At 41.9% G+C, this 20,049-nt stretch overlaps 1 long non-coding RNA gene across 1 annotated transcript in view; it reads left to right on the top strand.

The window, feature by feature from the left end:
* The first annotated feature begins 2,496 nt into the window (after window positions 1-2,496).
* The window catches only part of LOC133401974 (uncharacterized), a 73,801-nt gene continuing 56,248 nt past the window's right edge, over window positions 2,497-20,049 (top strand). Inside the window, exons 1-5 of the long non-coding RNA XR_009768487.1 lie at window positions 2,497-3,322; window positions 8,931-9,128; window positions 9,638-9,800; window positions 17,930-17,973; window positions 18,759-19,525. This is a non-coding gene — a long non-coding RNA (uncharacterized LOC133401974). The remainder of the gene's footprint in view (window positions 3,323-8,930; window positions 9,129-9,637; window positions 9,801-17,929; window positions 17,974-18,758; window positions 19,526-20,049) is intronic.

Below are 20,049 nucleotides of genomic sequence, written 5' to 3'. Positions count from 1 at the left end.
CTGCCTTGCCTCCCTGCTTCCCTGCAATTGGGTCCACCATGTTCTTGCCTTGCGTTACTCGCCCTCGCCTTAACCACGTACGTGACAATATCAAATCAATTAATAAAACTGCCTTCTAACAACTGGATGATGAGCCAATATTTTCTTCAATTAAACTACAAAAAAACTGAGAATTGTTTTTGTCAGTAAGGAAAAGAGGACTGCTGTTAATAGATTACTGGGGTCATTCTCTTTAAAAACCAAAGACCAAGTCCAAAACCTTGTACTGGTAGACCTGACTTTCAACAGTCATATCAAATACATCCATCCATCCATTTTCTGAGCCGCTTATCCTCACAAGGGTTGCGGACCATTTAGCCATTTGTGTACTTTTTTAGAAAATGTTCCGTGCGACGATATCGCATCTACAGTCGTGCATAGAGAACTCGTGTTTGATGTAAAAGAGCAAATTATGAACAATATTTTATGGACAGATGAAACAAACTTTCCAAGCTTCCATCCGCCAAGGAGACTGCCGACTGGTCTGGTCCAGCACGTTTTCCGCCTGCATGGCATTCCATCTGAGAAAGTCTCTGACAGGGGCACCCAGTTCACCTTGCAGGTTTGGAGAGCATTTTGCACAGCGCTTCGTATAGGTGTTAGTCTATCCTCTCAGACTAACGGCAATGTGAGCGCACCAATCAACAGCTCTCCATTGCATATTCCAGTCTTGTCCCGCTTCATGGAGCACCCACTGCCCAGCACCTCCTTGGCCATGTCTGTCCCCTTTTCAATGTTCCTTAGGCTACCAACCTCCACTGTTCCCATCGCAGGAGCCTGAGCTTGCAGTTCCTTCAGTACAGGCCCACACACGCGTGTGCTCCAAGGTCTGGAAGCATCCCGCACTGCCCTTCTCCGGTCCTCTACCATGTCTCAAGTACAAGCCAACCGTTGCCGCATCCGTGCACCCGCTTACACGGTTGGCCATAAAGTGTGGCTCAGTACGAAGCATCTATCACTCAAGGTTGAATAAATAAAAAAAAAAACTGTCCCCCTGTTTCATTGGCCCCTATGAGATTGTGGCTGTGGTAAATCCATGTGTGGTACTCCTTAAGCTCCCTGCCTCTCTCCACCTGCCTCTCTCCGCATTTACCCCACCTTCCATGTTTACCTGATAAAACCGGTTTCTTTCAGTCCTATGGCCAGTGCTCACCTCTTGTGGCCCACCGATAACACGGACTCCTACCCTGCCAGACCGGTCCTTGTTGGAACCCTGCCAATCCTGGATTTAGTTCTCTGAGTTCCTTTGTTCACTTCCAAGCTGCAATCAACCTTTATTCACAAACTCACCTTCCTGTCCTCTCTGCATCTGGGTCCAACTTTCAACCTGAATCCTGACAAACCTACAATTGCATTGCAACATGCTGCCAATTTTTTTTGTCTCGAGTTTGTTGTCACTGTCTGTGGGGCCAATGATACATACTCGTGCACTCACTGTAGTAGTCTCGCCACGCTGCACTATTTGCATATCTGTTGTTGACCAATACTGGTCACTCATGCCAGAGTGGCATCTGCACCACTTGCTCACTGACTGAGGAGTATCTGCAACATTTGCACAATCAACATTGTCCAAGATTATCGCACTACTAGTCACTTTAAACTGCATACACTCCTTGGAAGTATCGGCGCCCTTTGCACAATGGTCATTGCACCGGACTATTGCTATATTAGTCATTCAAACTGCTCTAAGTGCTAGAGGACAATAGTCAATAAATAAATAAATAAATATATTTGTACCCGCACTACCAGATTACTAGCCACCCTTTATTGCCCAGTGACTGTTTTTCTCAATGTCTTTATGTCTCAGTGTTGATTAAGTGTTCTCTGTCAATTGACTGTCTGTTGTCGTACTAGAGCAGCTCCACACAAATTCCTTGTGTGCTTATTGGACATACTTGGCAAAATAAAGATGATTCTGATTCTGATTAATTGTTCATTGTCTTAATTAAACAGACAATACAATTCAATAAATAATATACTGAGACAAGCGTAACAGATTTCTGCCTACACCTCAGAGTAGACAACTAGTTTTCAGCTTACAGCAATGCGTTATGCGTTATCTGTAAGTTATCATCATGCAGTGCGAACAGAAGCACAACAGATCCTTCTGTTCATCCATATCAAGACCGTTCGCAAATTGAAAATAATACATACCATATTTTCACGATCATAAGGCGCACTTAAAAGTCTTAAATTTTCTCCAAAATGGACGGGGCGCCTTATGTGTGCACCGAGTTCCAAAATCTATAAATGTTGTTGTGTGATGAGCGCTCCGCTTGACTGACTGGGAGCATTTCCTGCCGACACGCTGCTTATATAGAGGAAGACGGACGTGACTGACGACAGCATGCGGACGTAAAGGGGGAAGGGTGCGTTGTGACAGAGGACGCCAAAGACACGCCCCCAGTAGGTATATAGTTCCGATATCTGCATCGGTTTGGCTAAGGACACCCGAAAATGGCACCTACGAAGAGACACGCTTACAAGGCACAGTTTACACTGCAAGCTTGTTAGTTACGCGGAGGAACATGCAAATCGAGCAGCCGCGAGAGAATTCAAGACCCGAGTTGGATAACGCTTGCAGAAGAAATGAAAATCGACCATTTTCAAGGTCTGTCTTGGTGCTTTTGCCATTTATCCATCTGGGCAAGGACTGCCGTGGCGTAGCAACTTCCGGTGGATTACAAGGAAAAGCTGGCCATCTTCCGCTCCTACTGCAGTAAAAATATTGCCGACAAACACATCCAGCCCAACCACATCACCAACATGGACTAGGTGCCGCTCACTTTCTTTCGCTTTTGACATCCCAGGGGACCACCACGGTAGCGATACGCACAACGGGGCACGAGAAGTCAGCTTTTACTGTTGTGCTTGGTTGGCATGGTAATGTACATAAACTGCCACCTATGGTGATTTTTAAGAGGAAGCAGCTGTCTAAAGAAAGGTTTCCAGCCGAAGTCATCGTTAAGGCCAATCAAAAGGGCTGGATGGACGAGGAGAAAATGAGAGAGTGGCTGAGTGAGGTGTATACAAAGAGACCGGATGGGTTTTTTCCACGCGTCACCGTCCCTGTTGATCTGTGACTCCATGCGCGCCCATCTCACAGCCATTGTGAAAAACCAAGAACTCGGAGCTTGCCATCATTCCGGGATCCTTGACGAAGGAACTCCAACTGTTGAACATCGGTGTAAACAGGGCGTTCAAAGTGAAGTTGCGAGTGGCGTGGGAGCGATGGATGACAGCTGACGAACACAGCTTGACTAAGACTGGGAGGCAACGCCGGGTGAGTTACACCACCATATGTGAATGGATTGTGGATGCTTGGGCTAAGGTATCTGCTTTGACTGTTGTCCGAGCTTTCGCGAAAACCGGCATCAGCAATGATGCCGGTTTTCTCCCCGGAGACTAACTCTGACAATGACGAGAGGGAACCCGGCGTGTTTGTTGGAGAACTTGGCCAGCTGTTCATTCCGGATACAGAAGATGAGGACTTTGATGGATTTGTGGATGAGGATTGATAAAAAAAATAACATGAGTACTTTGTTAAATACTTGAATAAAGTACAACCGAACTCAGTTTTGCTCCCGCTGCCTTTTTAAAAACATTGTTTTAGCGTGCATGCATGTTTCCGTATGTTTTAAGCTAGCGTATGTTTTACCGTGACTGCGCCCAATAATACGGAGCACCTTATGTATGTGTTAAATACAGAAATAGACCCAGTAACTGAGACTGCACCTTTTAATATGGTGCGCCCTATGGTTGTGAAAATACGGTAATTAGAGGATTTTTTTTTTTTTTTACAAATATTTGGGACATAACTTAAATTATACCTAAACCGGGTCGTTTACAACCCAAGGTTCTACTGGAAGTACAGTGGAAACTACAGTTACGAGTAACCAAGTTTACAAGCAATTTGGGTTACGGCCAAGATTTTCATAGAAAAATTACTTCTCGCTCCGTATTATTTTCAGTTTACAAATGGTCTTGGTATGGACGAACGGAAGGATCTCTGTTGTGCTTCTACTCGCGCTGACGATCGGTGCATGACGCTTGGATGCGAACTGAAAACTAGTTGTCTGCTCTGCGGCGTAAGGTGGAAATCTGTTACGCTTGCAGCTGCAAGAACTGCCTTCACATCCTTCAGAAATCTAATAATAATAATATGTGGTTAACATGGTAAAAGAAGTCTGGATATAATTTTATTTTCATCAAAAAATACTATTTACAGCATGTGTTTTATTTATTGAATTGTAGCATCTCTTTAATTAAGACAACCTATTCAAATATAAACAATTTAAATTCAGTTTCTGGTGGCATATATTTCAGCCCATTGCAGCACTCAAGATTTTACTCAAGACAATGTAAGATTTGCAGTTACAGTAAATGGTGAAAACAACACAATGCACAGAGTGTACTGCAGATAAGGACGAAACAATATTTTGCTTATCTCCTATGACACCAGCCCATGCGGTGTGGGTGTGCTTGCTAGTTCATTGGCTCATCCACAAAGTAAAACGAGGAAGCGGCTGTAATGTGTTGTCTTGCTACCATATCCACAGCGGTATACTCCCACTTGTAACTCCTTTCACTTATTCACTCGCTTACTCACTTGCAGCAAAACGGCAGTCACAATTATACCATCCCACTCATTGGTGCTTCTCCCTCATATAACCATAGCTCCAAGAAGCTCTCAACACACCGCTCCTTTTATACAATCTGGGTGCAAAAGGAAATATTAGATAAAGAAAATATGGACACTAGTTATGTACTGTTACTTAAAGCATTGACTGGCAATGATCTAGCAGGTTTGGTGAAATATTGTCATCCACCTTCAGTTTGGGATGCAAAATTAAGACCTGTGTATTTAGGTTTATCCACCCAAGTCAACTAGGTTGTACAATGAAAGCAGACAAATAACTTGATTGGTTCCAACAATTATTGATACAAAATGTTTTGTCCAGGAAAAGACTCATACCAGGTCATTTCACCCTATTATGTATTACTTAGTTGGACAGGGATTTCAGTAGTAGATGTTTTATGTTGGCATTGAAAGATACCATACCCAAGTCCACCCACCAAGTATACTGTAGATTGAACTAAGCCTGAGTATAGTACAGGATGGACTGCCAAGTATGAGTGTGGCCTACGATATGAGCGGCTGTTAGGGACATTATTCAGGCTCTCACACTTACTATTCAAATGCTTTCACAGACACACAAACTACTGAAACTCAACTCAAATCCTTTCATCCGCATGATTCTTGCTCTCAGAAAGACTACTCAAACACTCTCATGTACACTACTCAAACCCTCTCATACACACAAGTCTTGCACTCATAAAGACTACTCAAACACTCTCATAAAGACTACTCAAACACTCTCATGCGCATGAGCCTTGCTCTCATAAAGGGTACTCAAACACTCTCATAAATACTACTCAAACACGCTCATACGCACAAGTCTTACACTACGACAATTAAATTCCTTCATTCCCTTTGGCCACCTCATTAGGTACACCGGCGCAGGGAATCTTAAATGCGACTATCCGGCCATCCTGCCTGCAACGAATCATCTACATTTCAGATTGTAACGTAGCGGTGTTGAAACTCTGTCTTGAGTGCAGGAGTAAACACCCGTCCACTTGCGCTTCAGCCCGAAAGGCACATTTATTCGGCAGCATCCGCGTCCAGTTAATGGCGTCTTGCTCTCGATAAACGCGCCAACCTAGCCCTACGTCATACACGACACGGCTTCTGATTGGCCGACCATTACGTCATATCCTACAGAACTTACACATTAAAAGCAGGCATTTTAAATTAATGAGAAAAAGCGTTATTGTAACACAATAAGCAACAAGTACACAACATATATACATTATAAATATATATGTATGTACAGCAGGTACGGAAAGTTTTCAGACCCCCTTAAATTTTCCACTCTTTTTTATATTGCAACCATTTGCTAAAATCATTTAAGTTATTTTTTTCCACATTAATGTACACACATCACACCATATTAACAGGGAAAAAAACGGAATTGTTGAATTTTTTGCAGATTTATTAAAAAAGAAAAACAGAAATATCACACAGGCATAAGTATCCAGACTCTTTGCTCAGTATTTAGTAGAAGCACATTTTGAGCTAATACAGCCATGAGTCTTTTGGAAATTATGCAACAAGTTTTTCACCCTCGATTTGGGGATCATCTGCCATTCCTCCTTGCATATCCTCTCCAGTTCTGTCAGGTTGGATGGTGAATGTTGGTGGGCAGCCATTCTCAGGTCTTTCCAGAGATACTCAATTGGGTTTAAGTCAGGGCTCTGGCTGGGCCATTCAAGAACAGTCACGGAGTTGTTCTGAAGCCACTCCTTTGCTATTTTAGCTGTGTGCTTAGGGTCATTGTCTTGTTTGAAGGTGAACCTTCGGCCCAGTCTGAGATTCTGAGCATTCGGGGGGAGGTTTTTGTCCAGGATATCTGGAATTTCTGGTGGGAGGCGCTCGCATGTAAACAGAGGTGTGAGGACCTAGGAAGTTGCAAATATAGACATGGACCCTAAACGTGTACAACACACGTTGGTAAAGTTTTTACTGTTGTCCATCCATCCATCCATTTTCTACCGCTTATCCGAGGTCGGGTCGCGGAGGCAGTAGCTTTAGCAGGGACACCCAGATTTCCCTCTCCCCAGCCTCTTCATCCAGCTCTTCCAGGGGGATCCCGAGGCATTCCCAGGCCACCCGAATAGACGTAGTCTCTCCAGCGTGTCCTGGGTCGTCCCCGGGGTCTCCTCCCGGAGGGATGTGCCCGTAACACCTCAGCAGGGAGGCGTCCGGGAGGCATTCAAATCACATGCCCCAGCCACATCATCTGGCTCCTCTCGATGTGGAGGAGTAGCAACTCTACTCTGAGCGCCTCCCGGATGACCGAGCTTCTCACCCTATCTCTAAGGGAGAGCCCGGACACCCTGCGGTAGGAAACTCATTTGTATTAGACGCTGCACCGATCCGCATCACGCTCTCCCTGTTCCATTCTTCCCTCACTCGTGAACAAGACCCCAAGAACTCCTCATATTCAAGAAATCTGGCTGATTATTTTGTCTGTTTTGTGTTCACTTCCTGTTTTATTTTGTAATAGTCCCAACTCTTCCTCAACTTCAAGTAACTTGCACTTACCGTGTGTTTCTTGCTAGTCTGATTGTCTTCTCCGAAATGATTGTTTCCACCTAGTTGCCCATTACCTTGTGTGTGTTGCTATATATAGTTTGTGTTTCTTTTTGTCCTGTGCTAGTTTGTCTTTACTGTTGAGTCTTATTTCTAAGCCATGCGTTCCATTCCATGATCTTAAGTTAAGTCAAATGTGCTATCACTGCACTCATTATTAATCGAAGGACTGTGTTTTGTTTCTTTAGCCACTAGTTTTGCTCAATAAGGTAGATTTTGTGTTTGTTGTACTATTTGGCTTTTCCTCTTTGATGTATTTTCTGTAGTACTTTATTGCTTGAGGTATTATTCATTTGAACTTTATTGCGTTTGGTTTTGTCGTACATTTGGGTTCAAATGTAGTCCGGACGTGACTGCTTTTGTATTTTCCCAACTGATGGCCTGTGGTAAAAAGCTGGTGTTCACTAAGATTCAGAGTGGACAGGCGCTCAATGGGATGCTAATTAACACGGTCTTTAAGACCAAAGCTCTGTACGTGAGACCATCAAGGACCGTTTTAGTAAGTGTGAGATTTTTCTTGTGTGTGGGTGTTTAAATATCAATTTCTTTCTCTGAGACTGAGAATGGCTGTTCACCAACTTCACCCATTATAAACGCATCAAACATGCAAGCAGAAAATGACAGCGAGGATGATTGGGTTGTCGTTGACGTTAATCAGCTTCATGCAGAGAGGGGGAGTAATGGAACCATTGGGACTGATACCAGCAGTCATGATGGAGATGAAAAATCTGGTCATGTAGATGGGCACGGGTCCAACCACTCAGCCAGCAGTAGTGTTCATGTTAAAAGAGATGATGAGACCACTGGTGCCTGTGGGCAGGATGACTATTCATATTTGAGACTTGTTTCTTCTTCTCCTCCTTACTTTTCTGATGAGGAATTACAACAAGTGATAATTGCCACTATGGAGAGTCAAACGTAAGTAGCACATACAGATCATTTGAACTCGAGAGCTTCGGATATCTATTGCGGAAAATCTCACAAGATGAATCATTAGATTTAACTATTTACATCATCACATCCACATTTTTTTTGCAGTCACCTATAGCAAAAAAAATAACTAGTTTTACGTTTTGTGCAAGTGCATCTTTTCATTAATTTCTGTTTACAGGTCAGAAAAGGTTCCTGTCCAAGACATATTACTGGAACTGTCAAGCAAATTAAACGCAAAAAGGCAGTGTAAATTTAACATAAATCGCACTGCTGTATGGGAGGGAGCTATAAGAGGCTTCCGAAGGTTGTCCTATGGCTCCAATTTTCTGATGTATGTAAAACATTGGACAACATTGCCATGTCACCCATGTTTGAGGGGAAAAAAGAAAACGAACTTGGCGCTTTCTAGTACAGGTAATGACTGGCTTCATTTAATGTGAAATATTTGACTTTATTGTAATTGAGCAGCTTTTTAAATTATTTAATTACTATACAGCTATGCTATGGCCTCATTGTAGTGAGCCCTAATTATATTGTTGAATTACATAAATGTACAAGCTTTTTAAAAAATGTTGTGTTTGTTTTTTTAATTTATTTAAAAAAAAAAATTTTTTTTACATTTTTTATCTGGAATACTGTATGCCCCTACCTATGGCCACATTTGACAAAGCGACTGTAGGAACTTTTTAAATCCACAATTTTTTTTAACTGAAATTTGTTTTATTTCTTCATTCAATGTTAGATTTCTGCTATCATTGTGCAGCTCTCAGAGGGGACTGGGACTACTTTGCTGGCAGAGCCATTGCAGAGAGCTTGGTACATGGCGCTCCACCACCAAACTTCCTTTCTCCAGTACTATTTAGTCTTCTGGTCAATGGTTCAGCAAATCGAAAAAGTCCAAGATAAAGCTGAAACCGAACTCATGGGTAAAGTAAAAAAGGTAATTTGGTAGTTACGTCTTGAACTGCATTACAATTACTTTACATTGCAGAGTTGTCTTGTTTTCCACTTTGAAAGGTGTAACGACTCACCTTTATATTTTTACTTTGAATGCCACCACTGCTGAATTGGCAAGTGTTGATGGCAAAGCAGCATTTCTCTTTTTACTTAAGAGAAATGCTCCTTTGCTCACCTACTTGGCCAATGCAGGATGTTTGTCATATGCAGTTGATTACAGACAAGGATCTGCTGGTACATGACATTGTCATGTTTCAGCTCATTCACAGGGTTCAAGGTGTCATATACTGCCTGCAGTTCCATTATTGTAGCCAGGAGGGCGCTTTGCATTCTCTTTCTCTCTCTCTCTCGCCCTTCTGTTTTCAGCCTTATCACCACCAGGAAATCCTCACCGAAGTATTGCAGTTATTTTCAGTTGTACCGTGGCCCTTTTACCTCACGTAAGTCACCCTATTCCTTGTTCCCTTTTTGACTCCTGTCTCCTTGTTCCAGTGTGTTCTCCCCCCCCCGTGTTCCTGATCCACGTAATTCCAGCCACCTGTCCACACCGCCGCCTGCCAACCCACCTTTCATCAAACTTCATCCTTTCACATCTGCCTCCGACTGCTCTTGGATCCAGCCACTCTCTATTCGTGTCACAAGGCCCATTTTAGAGGTATTCAGTAATAGCTGTTGTATAGTTACATTCGCAATAGGGTATGTCCACAGGGTTTAAGATGAGCGTCCCAAATTATAATGCAAGTCTATAAAACCAACGGGTGATTTGACTTTGCACAAGTGAGTTGTGGTTTGCGCAGATTCTGTGAAGGACTGAAATTCATCTACACCCAAACAGCTTTTGTCCCCTGTTCTGCTTTGAGCCAAACTGACTGCTGACCAGATGGATCTTTTCAACATTAATCTCTCCCAGAAGGGAGCAACAAGACAGCTGCTGAGCTGATGGTGGTTACTTTCTGGAGAGACCATTTCCAAGATAAGAGTTTGCTTTAGTGGTCAAAAACATGTATTCTGCCCCTCATGTGTGTCCATGAAATTAAATTGCTTTATAAAGCATCTGGATACGACTCTATTGAGCTCTGACCATAGTCTCTCAATCCTTTGGTTGTGTACTGATACACCTGTTCAAACCTATTCTTTCTAACATAAAACAGGCAATGTTAATATTTTCCATACCATGATCACATCTGACCCTTAAGGGCAAGACAAAGTTCTCTACGCCTCCTTAAAATAATGACAAGACACTTGATGCCCTGTTGTTGGATAAGCGCCGGATGTATATGATCGTCCAACTGTAGCCATCCACACAGCCATGAAAAACTAATTGCCACCTGACCAGCTTGTGGTTTCCATCAAAATGCCTGTTTGGAGAGAAAGTTGAAATGTTTATATAAATGCTACAGTAAATTATAAATTGAAGTATACTCAGTAGTGCTGTCATTTAGTACAATAAATATTGAATTAATTGGTTTTCGACCATTTTTCGCAAACCTTTTATTGTGGTCGTGGAGGACTGCAGTGCATTACCTGGAAAAGGATTTCCTGTAATTTGTCTTTTTGTGTCAGTTGACATTTTTACACAACTTAATTTCTGATCTTATTTGTTCTACTTTGGGTGTGTGGATTACTTTGCTCGTTCCCAACATCTGTTGAAATTTTCAGGTCAATGGCACCGTTTGAAGCCTATTTAGTGAGGAAAAATAGTGACGTGTTAAATGCCTTTTTCGGCCGCTATATTTTATATTTGTGTGTGTGTGTGTGTGTGTGTGTGTGTGTGTGTGCAGTATATAAATTAGTTCATGCAAAAGTTGCCATAATTTGTTAGGTGCCTGAACACTGTAGACGCTCTGACGAATAGCAAGATGATGTTGAAATGCACGGCAAATAGGATCTACTCAATGCGGGCTCTGTCTGACCCGCCAGCGCTGTATTCTTAAGCCACGTGATCTCCGGCTTCCATGTATGTATGCTTCACCTGCATTTGGGGTGTTCTGTAGGACATTAGTCACCACTGAGTCCAGCTCTTGATTGGACAACACAGACTATCTTAATGGCTCAACTCCCAGTCTTTGTCTAAATAAGGTTATTTGATTGATTCCAAAGCAATTCTCTGCCATGCCATTCCAGTGGACATACCGGGAAATCTTTTCTCTGATGATGCTGTATTGGAGTTGACCTGGACAGCCAACCAACGTTGTTGGTGTTAAATTTGTCACTTCAACAAATCTCTATCTGGCCTCATATTCAATCAACAGGCTACTAAAACATCTGTACAATCTTCCAAGAAGGTTACTGACGTCCCTGTCATCACACACCGCAAGAAATGCAGATGGAGTTTGAGAATGCTCTCTAAAAAGCCACTCCTGATGGAAATTGTTGAATTCGTCTCATTGCAGCCTCTCAACAGATCCCAGAGCAGAAGTAAAAAAAAAAAAAAATAAACCACCCTCCTCATTGCCCCTCACTTCATAAAAGAAAGCTTGCAATTGAAAAGAAACCAATATCAGATTAAACTACATTATGCTAAGAAGCGCACAAAGTACTTGAAACTCAATAAGACATTCACCTAGATGTGAAGCAGTCTTCCAGTATGTACAATGAAGTCTTGTCTGTGACAGGAAGTACTAAGTCTAGATCTAATCGGTCTAAATCTATATTTGTCGAGATCTATTTGTGAGAATTTATCATCTGTATGTGTAGATCTATATCCATGTCTAGATCTGTTTGTCAATATCTGTGTAGATTTATTTGTCAAATGTATCTATATGTGTAGATCTATATTTATGTCTAGATCTATTTGTCAAAATGTATCTATACGTGTAGCTCTGTACTTATAAGTCTAAATCTGTATTTGTCTAAATCTGTTCGAAAATCTATATTTATGTCTAGATCTATTTGTCCAAATCTATCTTAAAATAAATCCCCCAATATTTGTATTCCCCCACAAGCATGTATCCAAACATTTGAGATGGATATGTGAAAGGATTTGAGTATATTTTATGAATGGATTTGAGGATGATATGACCTATATGTGTGCAGACAGTTGACATGTTTATGTGAGCGTGTATTTATGAGTTGAAAAGGAAGTGGTTTCAAAATAAAATATGACATTGACCAACAGCCGTAAAGTACAATAGTAAGCATTAGCGTTACATAGCATTATACTGTATAGTACATACATATATATTTATAACTTATATATGTCGTATACTTGTTGATTATTGTGTTACAATAACGCTTTTCCTCATTGATTTAAAATGCCTGCTTTTAATGTGTACGTTCTGTAGGATATGACGTAATGGTCAGCCAATCAGAAGCCTCGTCGTGTAGTGAGGCTCGTCTACCCAGAGAGAGACACCATTAACCGGACTACACACACTCGGAGTCAAATATTTCATGACTTTTTTAAATATAGGTACATCTCAACACATTAGAATATAGTTGAAATGTTTTTCTTCAGTACTCACAGACTCATGATTAAACACTGAAGTATTTTTCAGAGGGAAAATTCAGCCTAATTTCTATGTTAAAAATCACTTTATTTCTTGAATTAATTCACTATTTCCTTTGATTTTATATTTTAGTTTCTCAATATGGGGAATTCTTTTTATTTGCTATGTGCTATAATCATAAAAATTATACCTATTTTAATTATGAAATACTTCACTCTGAGTGTGTGCAGTGCATCTCTATAATTTCACTTTTTAATTTAACTACCTAATAAAAGATTTACACTCGTCACGTGTGGACATAATCAATGTGCGCGTGAGCATGATTGACATCAATTCGTGAATGCCAGTGACGTGCAAGAATGTGATTGACGCTGCTCGCGTGAATGCATTTGAGGAGTGTTTATGAGAGTGTTTGAGTAGTCTTTATGAGAGCAAGACTCGTGCGTATGAGAGGGTTTGAGTAGTGTTTATGAAAGTGTTTGAGTAGTCTTTATGAGAGCAAGACTCCTGCATATGAGAGGGTTTGAGTCGTGTTTATGAGAGTGTTTGGGTAGTCACTAAGAAAGCAACTTTCGTGTGTATGAGAGGGTTTGAGTTGTGTTTATGAGAGCCTTTCAGTAGTTTGTGTGTGTGTGAAAGCATTTGAATAGTAAGTATGAGAGCTAATCCTGAATAATGTCCCTAACGGCCCCTCATAGTATGACATATTTCGATCATGTCTGTGTAAATGTCACACAGATGGCAGTGCGACAGAATATTGGTTGCCAGGTTTGCCCCACAGCCTGGAGATTGGGATTCAAATCTCAGTTGGAACATTTCTGTGTGGTGTTTGCATGTTCTCCCCATGCTTGTGTTGATTGTCTCTGGTTACTCATGTTTCAAAAACATGCTTCTAAAGTTAATTGAAGACTCTAAATTGGCTATCGGTGTGAATGGGAGTGTGAATGGTTTGTTTGTCTGGATATGACCTGGCAATTGACTGGCAACCAGTCCAGGCTGTACCCCTCCTCTTGCCTGATGTCCGCTGGTATAGGATCCGGTTACCCACAACCGTAATGAGGACAAGAGGTATAGTAAATGGATGGATGGATCGTGCATTGCCTAAAAGTACATTGAGATGCTTTAGGAAAATGTTATTGTCCCTAAAATGCCTGTACAGTCAATTGTTGTTTCCCCATCTTTCACACATGGATGACACATTTTCAGCCAAATTACATTCTTGCATAGTGCTAATTCAGTACATGCTCATGGACACTTGAACAGCCAGAGTGTGAAGTCAAAGCCTTTCGATGAAGCTCAGCTAGTCTTTCCAACACAACCAACTGCTACTGATGGCACTACTTCTGACAAATTGTCAGTATGGGGTATCAGTGTGAAGTTGTTCAGGTTATGGAGTGTGTGATTTAAGGGCCTGATAGAACAACCAACATGCCACAGCGGTGGCCTATTAGTTCATAAATGGATGCCCAATAGTGTGTTAGCAACTGGGGTGATGTTCCAAATAGCATTTGAGCCCATGGGTGACATACTGTATGTCTAAGAATGGCTCCAGACAGCATATTTGCATTCGGGAATGGAGTCATTGACTTAGCATCGGAATTAGTACAAGACTGAATGTAATGTGTCTGGAAACTATGTCAAGGTCATCCATGTGCGAATACAGGAGGAAAAAAAATTATCCCCAAAAGGCTTAGTAGTTCCAGGATCCAAAATCTCCGGTATCGCATCGCCAAATGCGATGCAGAATGAGGTCTTTTGCGATGTATTCCTCAATTTCCATCACTACAATATGTGAAGCATGTTTTGAGCTGTTTATTTTTTGTAACTTGATGAAAAGAACATGGATTGATAACAGAAATTAAACTTCGTCACTCTCGCCCCACTGCTGCCGCGAAAGGGCTCGCCAGCCGAACCCAGCCGTGCAACACGTGCACGGGAAGTCCTTTGCGTCCATGAATAGTGCTGTGTGATTATATTATGATGTGATTCATGGTATATTAAAACCTCTATCGTGCCGTATAACTCCATAGTGTGTATGTTGTCATTTATTTATTTATTTTTGTCCTGTTCGGCTGTTAGGTCAAGCATAACAGAGGATCTGTATCCCTTTTATATACAGGACGTCCTCGAGTTACGACACACTCGACCCACGACATTTCGACTTTACGACGCCCGTGCGTCGTCCGCCATTTTGTCCCAGCACCATAGTGTTTCTGCTTAGCTAGTGCATAGTGCTTGTCTGTGTTTGTGCGGCGGGAGTATCTTTGCCTTTTTCGCCCTCCTTTTTTTCACACTCTCAGCTGTAATGGTAAGTACAGCGTCTTGTTTTTTTATTTTAGTTTCTTTATACGAAGTGTTAACCTTTCCTGCTACGGTCACCTGACCGTGGTCGGGAGACGCAGAGGTTAACTCCCTTCTCTCGTTTCACAGCTGAGCTGGGTGGCGGCAACAATAAAGGCACGAAGCACTGATTTGCTGCTTTAATGGCTTTATTAACTCCTCTGCACATTCAACGTCAACGGATCCTCCGCTAATCGCTACTCTTCCCCGGTCGCCGTCACTACACTTGTCACTGTACACACTCACACCGGTGCGCACTCCTTCCTCCTTCGCAGTCCCGTCTCACTCACACATCGACGCACACGGCCACACACACTGAGCGTTATGTCACAATCACGTGGGACAATACCTGTAACAGAAGTATTTCGACGTAAATTTCGACTTTAACGGTGAAATCCGACTTACGCGGAAAATCGTATTATGTTGCCAGCGCAGGAACGGAACTCGTTCGTAAATCGAGGACTTCCTGTGTATATATTATATATATATTTGTCTTTCGCTCTTGTACAGTGCAGACGTTTTTTTGCTCACTCTGCTTGCTTCGCTTCTGTTTAAAATATTTCTTGCTGATAAGCTTGTTTTTCTTCTAAATAATTGAGAAGCAGCGACTCCTGGATATTTCTAAACCTGTGGGACTGTACTTTTTTTTGTAGATACAGTCAATTGTTGCTATATTCCAATATTTTCTGATACCATCTCACCATTACGTGAGTGTGGCCTGCTAATTAGCACAAGCCTGCTATTAGCAACAAGACCAGCAATCAAGATGCCTCCCTTTTCCACTGAGGATTATCACGGACTGCTGCAGAGGATGTCAATCGTGGAAACGAAAATCCACCGTCTTGAAGTGTATGTGGATGTAAGTGGACAGTTGAGGAATGAAACCACTCTACTGATGTCTCAAAATGTTGAGCAGAAGTGTGCTAACAGACAGCCACTTATCTAAACAAAGAGGACGGAGGTGGACTGTGGAAACGGTAATGGGCCATCTAGCAGTTATCCCTGGAATTTATTGGGCGCAAAGCCCAATGATATGGGACAACATCTAAAAGGGAGGACACAACACCAGCAGATTACTGAGGAATCCGGCTGGCCTGCATTGCGGGCTGCTTCAACCCCGAGTGAGCGGACATGGACGGTCGCAACAGCGAAGGGCGAGAAAAAAGGACGCGAGTCAATGCAAAACATTGACATCAAACATACAAATAGATTTGAGTCCCTTTCACAAGACCCTGGCCAAGAATGCTCAGCTCCCACCATCCCTGAAAGGTATGAAACTAAATCATACAAGAAACAAATGGCACCCCAAACATTAATAGTTTGTGATGGAGCTGTCAAGGATGTGAAAGGTTTTTGCAGTGAGAAGAACACCAAAGTACTGTGTTTTACCAATGACATGGTGTCTGATATCTCAAAAAAAACAACAACCTGGAGATCACTAATCAACACCCAACTGTGAAATATGTCATTATATACACAGGGGCCCTGGATGTTCTCAAGCAGCAATTAGAGGTACTGAAGCGAGATTTCATTGATCTCCTAACAAAAGTGCAATGTTTGGATGCTGAGGTTTTTATTAGTGTACCTCTTCCACTTGTACGATTTGGAGATGAACGTTTCTCTAGGCTCAGTCAATTAAATAGGTGGCTCAAAGAAGTGTGGACGGCACTACCGTGAGTTTCATTGACATTTTCTGCTTTTTTTGGGAGCACAAACATCTTTACAAGGCAGACGGTTTCTGTTTAAATAGACACCGATGTCTATTGCGTCATTCAGCGGCCCAAAAAGAAAACACTGGCCTTGGTGACATGGCTGAAGGACAAAAAGATGCAGTTGCTCCCAAACAATCGGAGGAACAGGAGATAAGGCGACACGAGGCGCAGAAGGATTCAACAGCGTCATCCAAACAATCGGAGGAGCGAATGACAAATGAGATGAGCCAGCAAGTTGAATCTCCCACACCCCTCCCTGCCCCATTGGAGCAAAGCCCAACGCAAAACTCACTCTCTACAAGCCTAAATTCTCTGCTCCATGTGACGGACAGGATGAAGACTATTGTCAATATTGGAATCCAGCACACACCATGCCAAGATCTTCCTCCCATCCCCCCTGGCCTGAAACCACCGTGCACTAAGATGCGAAGGGCCCCTCGTCCACCCATGAAGAATCTTATCTGCGAATCTGACTGATATCTGCGGGGTCTTTTTTAGAATAAGTCAGACCCCTATGGAGATCAGGCATTTTTGATCCGTGTAATTGCAAGGGACAGAAAGTTGGTCAAAGAAATATAGCACAAAAAAAGTAGAACTACAAACTTAGTGAGGATAAAATGTGAATCTATCAAACCATTGTCTCCAGTTAGACTAGCTCTTTTCAATATCAGGTCACTGGGTAATCAATCAATGTTGATTAATGACATCATTACAACCTACGATCTGGATTTTTTTGTTACTAAATGAAACGTGGTTAACAGAAAGTAGCTGTAATACCATTTTAAATGAGGCAACACCAGCAAATAAACATTTTACAAACAAGTGTTGAATAAGGAAAAAAGGCGGTGGTATTGTTATTATTTTTAAGTCATTATTTCAGTGTAAATAAATTATACTGAGTGACGTTAGCTCTTTTGAATATCTCTGTTTTTTTAGTTAAAGGTGACACAAAGGTTATTGTTTTAATAATTTATAGGCCTCCAAGATACAATAGAAAATATATGGAGGACTTTTCAGAACTGCTGTCAGTTATTTGTACTCACTACAACTATTTTGTCATAACGGAAGACTTTAACATTCATTTTGACAATAACATGACATAAAAAATCTAAAGAACTCTCTGCATAACTTTCACATTTGACCTCTCGCAACCTATTAAGAGTCCAACCCACACTCAAGGTCACATCTTAGACCTGGTCATCTCTAAGGATGTTGAAATTCTATCAATTGACATTAAGGATATGGCTATTTCTGACCATTTGTGTGTATTCTTTGATTTACAGATTCTTCCAAAAGTTCAGACAACTTCTACGTCTATTAAGAAAAGGTACATACATGAGGCTACCGCCACTAAGTTTATGGAGACCACAAACTGTGAATGCTGAAACAGTTGATGAACTTTTGGATAATTTCACCTGGAAAATCTCAAATGTCATGAATGCTGTCGCTCTTATTAAAACTAAGACAATCTTGAGGCGACCTAGAACTCCATGGAGGAGCATTATGATGGCTAAGACCTCTAAATCAAAGTGCAGGAAAGCAGAACGTAAGTGGAGAAAAACTAAACTCCAAATTGACTATGACCTCTACAGACAAAGTCTTTGTAATTTTAAACAAGAGTTAGTCAGGGCTAGACAGCAACACATTTCCGAAATCATCAGTAAGAACTTTAACAATACTTGTACTCTGTTTGACGGCTCCAAAAGTCCTAACAGCAGATAAATGCAATTAATTTGCTTGTTATTTTAGTGAAAAAATACAATCCATCAGTTTGAATATTAGCACAAATCAGCAAAATGATAAAATTATACTACATCTGAAGCCACCCAGGAAAAACTCGATTACCATGTCAGAATTTGATAGTTGACCACAAAACTGTAGAGAAAACGTTTCAGCAGCTGAAACCATCAACGAGCTGTCTTGACGCAATACCTTCAGACTTTTCCAAAGCTATTGCGAAGTCTGTGCTAGCTGATTTGCAGCAAATAATCAATTGCTTACAGCTCCAAGACTCCACTGCCAGAGTATTAACGTTCTCCTGCGGTACAACGGCTCACAAACCTGCACAGCTTTTGCCCGACCTCTGACCACCGTGTTCTTCCTTGTCCTCAGTGCTCCTTGCTGACCTCCTCCACCACGCCGCCAAGCCATCCACCTGCTCACGCCACCGCCTGCCACACGTTCCCTGTCCCGACGATCTGCCAAACCGCCCCAGGGATCCACCTTGATATCCTCTTCAATAAACCTTTCACCACAACCCTCACTGTCTCCGCTTGCTCCTGGGTCCAGAGAAAAGTTATACTAGCGTATTGTGACATCATGCTAGCAATCATTTCTTACCAAGCTCCTTTTTACAGTAATTTGAACATTATACAAAGTATTATCCTTGACTTCTGTTTTTTAAAACCAGTTATCCATCAATGTTTTGTGTATATGTATTAATATAATGAGAATAACCATTGATATGGTTTCAGTCATAACGGCCCTCTTAGGGAAACCGTAACTACAATGTGAGCCCAACCAAAGTGAGTTTGACACCCTTGCTTTAGACCTTATGTATTGCAAGCATCATTGATTGTTGTTGCTGATGATCAGAAAATGATTGCGCTTGCGTGTGATTTCTGACATTTTCTTAAGTGGATTGCCTTTGTGTATGAAGAACATAACTCTTGTTCTGATCATTATTATGATTATTAGCAGCAGCATCAGCATCAGGGGTGAAGGTCACGAGCAGAGGGGTTATTGAGGGACTGGGTGACCCCATGGTGGCGGTGAGGAGGTGGTGCTGGTCTGGGAAAACGAGGAGGATGAGGAAGATGTGGTGGTCTTATTGGGGGAGAAGGAAGAGAATGGAAGAGGAAGCAGCAATAACCAGACAGGTAGCGATGCCGTGTGTTAGGGTGCTGGACTGCGTAGTTAATTGTATTATGCAGACAGTATATACAGAAAATAAATTATGAGACCTAACATCACGGTCACCGCTCATTGGTTAGTATTGGGGGCTTAGTTGCAAGGAAGGAGGAACAAAACAAATAAAAATAAAAAAGCCGGTCTTCGGTTGTGCACACTGCGGCCTCTCCATTTAAATTCCTGGGCTGAATTTTGGGCTTTTAGCTGGTCACGCTGGAATTACAGTCACAGCAATTGCCATTTTTATTTTATTTTAGCAATATTTCAGGTGATTCACAGACACATCGGCGGTACTCCGAGCTAGCAGACCTGCCGCTTGTGTTTACGCCGCCCTTAACGCTACGTTATTGTGCTAGTCGTGAGCTGTAGTTTTTCATGTGACTTTCATGTAAACACTATTCTTCCCATTGCTAATACATAGTCTGCGTAGCGTTTAGAGCCAGACCAGGGAACTAAAAGCAAATCAGCCTGCGCTTTAGCGTGCTTCCCTCCA

Source organism: Phycodurus eques, chromosome 4, assembly GCF_024500275.1.
Source record: "Phycodurus eques isolate BA_2022a chromosome 4, UOR_Pequ_1.1, whole genome shotgun sequence".
NCBI lineage: Eukaryota > Metazoa > Chordata > Actinopteri > Syngnathiformes > Syngnathidae > Phycodurus > Phycodurus eques.
This window is presented reverse-complemented; position numbering and strand designations above follow the sequence as displayed.